Below are 9,819 nucleotides of genomic sequence, written 5' to 3' on the forward strand. Positions count from 1 at the left end.
AATAAAAACAAGCAAGACCTAAAGTTATAATTGAATCTATGTATAGTTCTGAAGACTCATCATATGTTGGCTGAAACACCTGTGTGTATGTGTGTCCCTAAATTGGACTTCCCATAATTCTCCACTTTTCAGATATAATTTGCCAATATTTTTTAATGTTAGCATTTTACTGAAGATACTATAATCTGCAGTGTGGCATAAGACCCACCAGGTGGCAGTACAGACATGTATCTAGAGAGAATTTTCTGCATTAGCAAATTGTAAGAGCTTTGCAAAATTCTGACCGGGAAGATTGCTCAACTCTGAGAAGACCTAATAGGTAGAAAGTTCAACAGTCCATAAACTGTTCACAGTCTGTTTTTTGTACATTGTGATTGGCATAGATCTGGTTGAAAAGCTTTTGAGCAAACTTATGTTTCTGAACTGGTGTCTCTGATTTTGGTACAGCTGCCTAAAAATGGTCCCCCCCATTTCAAAAGTTTTATGGGCACAAAGGGGTACAAAAATGTTGGGCAACCCTCCCCAAAACATTATTTCCTTTTTGTTGCTTAGGGTGGGGGTGCTTCAGTCAATCAAGAACATTCAGATACCACTCCTCGCCCAACCTAGTTCTCCTCCACTATAACTTCCTAAATCTAGGGCATCCAGGCAGTGATGGATCTCCAGAATAAGCTCTTCACAACCTGATTGGCCTTCACTGATGTTGCACAACCACATCTACAGGCAATTGGAGAAGCCAACAGCAGAGAACCAGAATGTAAACAGTAGGCTTTTGGAGAGGGGAGGAGAGGGAGAGGGGTTCTCATCTTACCTAAATATTTGTGGGGCTTTTTTTGGGGGGGGGTAGCAAAAATGTTCTCACTGAACATTCAGCTCCACTCCGTATTCTGCAGTTTGTGTAGCTCATCTCTATTCCTGCATATTTGTATGTTGTTTTCATTTATTTTTATGGACGTTTCCCCCCTTTTGTACACATATTTCCCTGGTGCATTACATCAAAAAATTCAGAGAAATGTGAAACATGAATTTTTGGAGGCTCATAGAATTGTAAGGGCTGGAATGGATTCCCAAGGGTCATCTAGTCCACTTCCTGCAGTGCAGGATAACTGTGTTCAAGTTTCCCTTTTTTTAGGAGGTGCAAATTAGGGTATGTCCCCATTGAAAGAGGAATTGATCCAAATCTCTCCCCAACTCTTGTGTAAGTGCCCATGCAGTACAGAAGTCTCATCTGTAGGGCAATGGGTCCAGAAGTTTTGGCAACTGACATCTTAAGGGCAATAGAATAAAACCAATGTATATTGAGTTTTTATAGTAAGTCTCTCTCCTCTTTTAGATAAGAGCATAAGGTGATCCGGCTGGATGGGCCAATGGCCCATTGAGTCCAGCATCCTGAGCTCAGAGTGGCTACTCATAGAGTCATAGTGGTGGTGGGGGGCTAGTCAAGTTTTTTGCCCCAGGTGATGCCTCTAGAGGGGTGTCATTGAGGCTCCCAGTCCCCCCCCCCCGTGTGTGTACACAAACACATGTGGGGGAGGGCTGCCAAACTGAGTCTTTGACCTGGGTGAAATAAAGCCCAATTTCAACCCTGGTGACCCAGGTGCTCACAGGAAGTCTGCAAGGTGGATGTAAGTGCAACAGTGCCCGACCCACCCACCCACCCCCACGATTCCCAGCATCTGCTATTCAGATGATTTGGTGCACTGTGGGCAAGGAGATCCTGCTGCTTAGCTATAGTTTCCCCGTGCCCATGTTGTTGCTCTCTGTGTACACTTTATCAACGACTTTGAAGATACAAATCACAACTTGATTACAGGCAGGCATCTGGTTGTCAAATATGCCTCTCCCTTGCCATAGGCAAGTACTCCCTCTGTTTTTGTATAGTTGCCTTCTGTGCCTTGTAGTGCTGCTTCCTGAGTTACAGTGCAGTCCACGTACATGTCTACTTGGAGAACTAAGCCCCATGGAGTTCAAGGAGCTTTCTCTTACTGAGATGCTTATAGAGTCGTAATATTTGCTCTACAGTGGGGTGAGTGGTATGCAGGGTCTTGAAACCTTAATTTGCAGCCGGGGGAAATGGGGGAAATGGAAACATTACTTTTTAAGACAATTCTCCCCTTCACAAATATTTAAAGAAGGGGTAAGACGGAGGAGAGGGAGAGAGATTAGGGTAAAAGTGGGAGGAGGTGGTTGGGATAGATCTTGTTGATTACACTGAGGGCCCTCCCTCCCCCAGCTGTTTGAAAACTAGCCTTGTGACTTCCATCAACCCCCGCTAACATGGCCACTGACTAATAAGAGACAATAGGAACTGTAGCAGATTGAGAAAGGCTGGACAAAACATCTGGACAGTAGGAGGTTGGGGGAGACTGTTTTGGAGCAGAGGTTGGGAAGTGTGGTTTTCCAGATGTTGTTGGACTACAACTCCACTCAGCTCTAGCTATCATGGCCAATGGTCAGGCATGATGATAGCCGGAGTCCAACAGCAGTTGTAGGGCTATAGGTTCCTCATCCCTGTTCTGCAGAGTAAGTCAGCTCGTCTGAAACTAGGTCCTCATCCTGCAGGGAAATGATTGCTGGAGAAATCTGTGGAAAACATTGGGCTGTGATGAACAAATTCTATTTATATTTTGAGGAGTGACTGCATTATAATTAATAAGGAAAACAACTTGCACACCTGTGTGCTTTGAATGTCATAATTATGATTAACAGTGTAGTTATTTATGTGGGTGGAGTCTTGTGGAAGCTGGTCTGGACCTGTTGAGTGTATCCTTTAAAATTTATTAATACAGATCAGTGAGATTTGATGGAAGTGTGGAACCTTGTGCTCACATGAGAGAGAGAGAGAGAGAGAGAGAGATCAGAGACAAACCTAATAACTAAAGGCAAGACCAAAAATGGCAGACTGCTTGGGAATGGTGGGTACTGGCACAACCTTTGTTTCATGGGATTGCTCTCTGCAGGCCTTATGCATAGATAACAGTGACAGGTATATGGCACTGAGTCTGTTTGTTTTTGGAGCATTGCTCATTAGGCAGGGTACAAATATGTTTGTAGCACTAGCCTCTGCATTTTTACTCAGAAGGACTTACGCTCAGTAGGACTTATTCCTGGGTATCTGTGTTTGGGTTGCAGTCTTAATTATTAATTAAAACAGTTGCCCATTGTTGTGGCAAGTGTGAATATAATTGTGTTCCAGAATGTTAAGTTTTCTTTGGAATTTAGGAGTACTTGAGTTTATTTGGTGCTAATAAGCAAGCAGATTTCTCTTCTCACAGACAGGAACATAGCAACTACCTTATATTGAGTCGGACCATTGATCCATCTCACTCAATATTGTCGACACTGATTGGCAGCAGCTCTGCAGGATATCAACATACATAACTCAGCAACAAACTTTTGACAAACTGCCTGCTCAGTTCCATACACTCAGCCCCAGTGCCCCCCTACACTATAAAAAGCATCATTCAGAATAGTGGTTTGCACAACCCACTAAGGAAGATAAGAAATTCAAATTCAAAACAGTAACAATTAATTGCACATTCCTTCAAAATCCTATTAAAACTATTTAGTTTAATTAACTCAACGAAACTGATGAACTTCATCCAGTGATTCCAGCTTTTCAAAGTCTGATAGTCATGTAGACCTCTTGCCACCCCGTTGCCTCTTAGAGCTCACCTAGGTAATTCCTCCCAGTGAGGTTTATCTAAAATGGAAGAAGTAAGATAATGGTCTTCATGGCCTTGTTGTAGGAGGAGAGAGTAGGGTCTGTGAACTTAAGGCAAGACTCACTGTGGCTCATCTTTGTGCATTTGAATCTAACCATTGTTTTACCAGTACTGTGTATAGACATAAAGAGGCCTTATACAGTGGTACCTCGGGTTACATATGCTTCAGGTTACAGACTCTGCTAACCCAGAAATAGTACCTCAGGTTAATAACTTTGCTTCAGGATGAGAACAGAAATCGTGCAGGAGTGGGAGGCCCCATTAGCTAAAGTGGTGCTTCAGGTTAAGAACAGTTTCAGTTTAAGAACAAACCTCCAGAATGAATTAAGTACTTAACCCAAGGTACCACTGTACAAGGCAGCTGCTGTATACTTTTCAGTGGATAGGGCAGCTCTGTGCATATAAAGCTCTTCAAATGAATGCAGTCTGCTGGGGAGTCTGTGTACATTTTGGAATACCTTTGGGGTACCAGATTTGTGATACTGTATTAAGGCATTGATTGTATTAGTTAGGATTATCTTAATGCACCCCAGCAAATCTTGACTCTGCAGGCTTCCTAACCTCTGATGTGGGCAAGTATTTTTTTGTACTGCACAGGAATCACAATAGATTAAATGTCTTTGCATAAACGCATATAGTCTTTAAAAAGAATGTGCTGTGCTTATGAGATTAACATCATCTGCCTACAGGCAATTATATTTAAATACATGAAACTAATTCCATATGGTGTAGCTTCTTTACGTTTAATAGAACATTAAACCACTAATCTGTGTGAAGATTGAAGTTAAATTGCCTTTTGTGATTGTAGCCCAAGGACTAAAAGCATGATTTTGCATTTTGGGTACAGCGTTTATCATTCTCTCTAACCTGAAGGTCTAAGATGAGTTGATGAAAGGGAGAAGACAAGTTTTCCATATTATTGAAGTATACTTTCAATTTTTTTTTTAAGGGGGGACCATTTATTTATCCTGAAAAATATCAACTCAATGGTTGTTGTTTTTATTTCTAGATCTTGTATTTTGTATTTCGATCAGGCTGGAATTTTGTATTTTGACTACACTGAAATTTAGCAAAAACTTGCACTTTGCTGAAACACACATGAGCACTTTGCATGAAACACACATTTTGCCAGCTGTAACTGAGAATGCAGAATAAACTATTTTTCCTTTTTAGGTGTCATTGGTCAGTTCTTTTAAAAATGGGTTTCCTTAAATGTTTTGTTATCATCATCACTAGAGTTATAACTTTCAGAACAAGAGGGCCTTAGATGGCCCATTGCTTGAGAAAGGTCCAGCCTTAACAACCACAAAACCTTATGCCACCATAATATTCTTACTAATCATGCGGGGTTTTTAAAGGGTTTTTGGTTTAGGTTTTTTCAGAGGCGTAGCAGCAGCCAGTGCTTTTTTTCTTTTTTAAAAAATGTTTAAGGGTACTCTAATTTTCCTACTCATATTCAAATACTGCCCCTCAATGAGGCCAAACTTGGATTCACAAAATGTTATGGAGTATGCACCCCCCTGTGTCCCCCAAGAAAAAGCACTGGGTGTAGCTGGGGGGGGAGTGGGGCTCACTGCTTTTTTGAGCAATGTGGGGCTTGTGTCTGCTTGCTGCCTCCCCCTCAGCCACTCTACAGCTCAGAGGGCGGGGGCGGGCGGACTCCCTGCAGTCTCCGCGCTGCTCGAAAAAGCAACACGGGCCTGCAGGGAGGGCGCCAGAGCAGAATGCAGCTGGGGCACTGAGATTCCAGCGCGCCCTGCCTTGCCCCGCACCAAGGGCGTCTCACCCCACCTCCACCCTTTTGCGCAGCAGATGCGCCACACTGGACACCCAAGCGGATAGCTACACCGCTGGGATTCTTGTTGTTTTGCTATTGTAGGTTTTTACAAAAATATTCTTGTGAATTAAATGCATCGCTTTCACCACTAGAGGGGCCCTTCTCCAAGTATTTCATTTATAAACTAGTAAAATGCAAGTTTTTCATTTCAACAAGTAATCATTTCAGGCTGTCTCCTCACACAGATTGTATGCCCATTTCTCATACGGATTGCATGCCCATTTCTCATACGGATTGCATGCCCATTAATATTAGAACAGTTCCAAAAGACCCCACTTTTTAGCCAATGCATTTGTGGTATCTGAGGCTTGGTTTAGACTATGTGTATGGCAATAGACACCTGTTTTTCTGCTTCTCCATTGTGTATCTCTGCATACTAGATGAAGGAATGCTTCATAATGTTTGATAGGGAAGGGCATAACTATAAATACTAGAAAGGATATCATGGAGCTGTAGTAGGTCATGTTTTCCCCCTCCCCAGTGCAATTTTTTCTAGAAAAAGAGGTGCCAGAACTCACCATGAACCCCTCCGTTGTTCTCTTATAATGGCAATGTCACCCAGCTGAGTTCCCAGAACTGTCTGGCAAGTTCCAGCTGGGGAAAAAATCCCTGTCATCTCCCCCACCATACATCCACCAGGAGTTTACAGATATGTGTACTATTTGAAATTGCACAGCTGCATAAAGTCTTCATTGCCCTAAGTACCTTAAAGATAATCCTGAGAAATGACAGCTCTTCAGAGCAGACATAAGGGGAAAGGCTGTACTTGCTTACATACTGAAACAGCTCCTTGCCATCGGAAACAGTTCATTCAAGCACGGAGACCAGGGAACAAAAGCAGGGTCTGCAACATGCCCCTGTTTCAGTTCTGGGATCTACTCTTACTTTAGCAACACTTTTGTTAAACTTTAAATATAAGCCAAATCACAGGGAGTTAATTCAACTGCCTGTCACTCAGTGTGGCACATGTTTTACTGCAATGAACGCCACAGAAGAATAAAGCCACAGTGTGTGTGTGTGTTTAGTCAGTAAGCATTCTACATGTTTTGAACTCAGCTCTTTACAAGGCAAAATGTACAATACACTGAGGAAGAGAGTACTTCAGGTGAAACTGCCTGAAAGATAATTGTGGGGCTAATGAACCCTAAGGCGGTAACTCAGCCATTTATTAAAGAGTTGCCACACTCAAAATGCAAATAAAGTTTTATAAGCACTGACTGACTTATTTTGTGTCTGAGCTCATTGTACATGCCTGGCTACCTGAACTCTCTGTGACAAGTTGAGTGATCTGAGGGGTGGGGTTATGTGTTGAAATGGCATTCATATACACTATGAATGGTCATTTGAGCATTCCACCAAAGGCACAATGGCTGGACAGGAATTAAAACAGCAGCCACACACTCAGGAGAAATATGCATTCGTCTTGAGTTTGTCGCCATTTTAGAAATGGTAGGTTTCTGTGACCTTTCTCTAGATGGATGGAGCCTTACCTTTTGGGGGCAGATGAGTTGTGCTTGTTTGTAATTATTTTGTGCATTGTACCTGTTTCTCACCCCCCAGGTTCATTTCTCCCTTGATGAAAATGATAAGACTTAATTATCTGTTGGTCGAAACAGGTATTCCTAGCAAGGCAGATAATGTGTTTAACAAGGAGTCCCATACCGTGACTGTTGTCATATCAGTGTTGCATGGGTGAGGTTATTGGGCTTCTATCAGCATGACAATCCAAAGGGCCTGAATGACATCCTGAGGTTTACAAAGTATTACAAAGAAGCAAAGGCCTCATTAACCATGGGAACAGTTGCAAAACCTTAGGAGACCGTATGCATCAGATGTTTGTATGTTTTAGGGCTGACCCAAGGTGAAAGGCAAGATGGCATCCCCTCCCAGTTCCACATACAGAAGAGAAGCCAGTCAGACTGGCAGCTGAATCTTCCTTCAAGACGACTGACGAAAGCATTATCCACCATATCTGTGGGCGGTGTGTGGTAAACTTAGGACAGCCCACATGTAGTACACATAGCCCTGTACCACAACATCTCAGTATCACTCACTGCTGCCCAGTGTCTGCTGCCTGAGGAAGACAATCCACTTTGTCTAATGGTGAGCCCAGCCCTGGGTATTTTAAATGGCACTTAGGACATTCATACAGTTGTTTACTATCTACCAACTGTGAGACAGGAGATGTAACCTCCGCCACCCACACTCTCCTAGACTGGATGGATGTCATATAACCCAAAGCAAACCAGTAATTCCAAATTGCAATACTACACATAAATGAAACACAATAACCTCCATACAAAGAAAAATATGAACATCATCTCCCGCTTCCACTTGCCAGATGTCAAGTAAGTATTCTTATTCATATTATATTGTATCATCCTCACTCAACTTCCTTTACTATTATCCGCTAACTGGGAATTCCAGCGTGGATGGCTGTTGCTGCATGGTGCCGCCGCAGTGGGTCCAGGGAGGCTGCCATCTTCCAGTGCGGCCAAGGGAAGAGATAGCTGACACTGCCAACCTCCACCCTTGTAAGGGTGGGCAGTGACCACTTAGCCAATTTCTCATTCCTTCACCAGGAATCTTCTGTATCATATTGTTACACACCACCTGAATCTCCACTGAGTGACTATATAAGATTCCAGGGATTCCAGATGCTTACGATACATTATACCCCAAGAGTGTCTCTCATTGGTCCTCTCATAGCTTCAGCAAACCTAAGTGCAAAGCAGTCATGGCTCCCAGTCTCTCAGTGCAGCCATCTCCAGCCAGCACTGCATGGAATTCTGCCTACTTCCTCCTACTTTATTCTAAGAAGTCTTTGCAGAAAACAACTCATCCTGTTCTGCTTCCAGCATCCCACCATCTCTCTGTGACCTCCATTTCAAAAGACTCCTACAAAAGGCACTTTTTCCTGTGGAGACATCATGTCCCCTGGTAGCCTCCCCTTTCTTGTTTCACCTTTTGTCAGGGTAATGGCTCTGCTATCACTTGCCTTTGTTAAAACAAAAAAATTCCTTCCAGTAGCACCTTAAAGACCAACTAAGTTAGTTCTTGATATGAGCTTTCGTGTGCATGCACACTTCTTCAGATACAGATTGCCTTTGTTGTGAGTCGAGGACACAAGGGCACATGTATTCTAGGTTAATGGGCTAAAGAAGGCCACAACTTTATTGGTTACAGCATGTGAGTGGTATTGGCTTAGGCACTGGATCAAACAATCTATCTAGGACTCCACCCCACTCAGCAGGGAGTCATCCGAAGGTTAACAACCAGGTGCTTGTTGTTGCAGATACAATTGGAAGCTACCCCTGATGTCACCGGGGATCGTGCCATGGCCTTAGCCACCAGCAGGGCATCGGACAGGATCCATGACTGCCGGATTCCTTTAACAGAATACCCAACAAAGGGAGGGGTAGGTGATGGCCACAACCTCCAACACACGACACATATTCCAATGCCTAACTGCCAATACCCAAAAAGTTGTGACGATTTGCTACGAGGTAGGTGAAAAACCAAGAGGCTGTTGCCAGTTTGCCAAATGGATAAAAGTTCCTACCAGGCCCCCTGGACAACCAGGGCAACCACCCAAAGTCCATAGCAAGGTCAAAAGCATAAATATGACCTAAAGGGAGGGTGGGCGGGTGATCCGACGACTCCAGGCAGCAGCATGAGGGCACGGTGCTGCTGCAGCCACTTGAATGTGGCTAAACCCCACCCCCAAGCCAGCCCTATTGGCTGGTTGATGGGCGCGGTGTGGCAGCCGGGAAACTGACGCAGGGGGCCGAATACGCCCCCCTGCCAACGCGGGGACCGACTCCCGCTCACAACTCCTCCCCTGTGGTAGAAGGAGAGGCTTTCTTAGATAGCATCTCTCTAAACCAGCTCCTGAGGAAGCTGCCTTGACTTCAAACCCCACATTTACAGTGGAACCTTGGGTTGTGAACGTGATCCATGCGGGAGGCACGTTCGCAACCCGCAGTGTTCACAACCCACAGCGCTGCATCTGCACATGCGCGGGTCATGATTTGGTGCTTCTGCACATGCGCAAAGTGTGATTTAGTGCTTCTGTGCATGCGAGAGCGCCGAAACCTGGAAGTAACCCATTCCGGTACTTCCGGGTTCGGTGTGGTGTGCAACCCGAAAATGGGTAACCTGAAGCGTCTGTAACCACTGTACTGATTTCAGAAATTATGGGGAGAACCTGGCACCCAGGAATTTTAGTGGTGATCCTTGCCCCCTGCAAACCCATAA

Source organism: Podarcis melisellensis, assembly GCF_964234715.1.
Source record: "Podarcis melisellensis genome assembly, chromosome: 5".
Classification (NCBI taxonomy): domain Eukaryota; kingdom Metazoa; phylum Chordata; class Lepidosauria; order Squamata; family Lacertidae; genus Podarcis; species Podarcis melisellensis.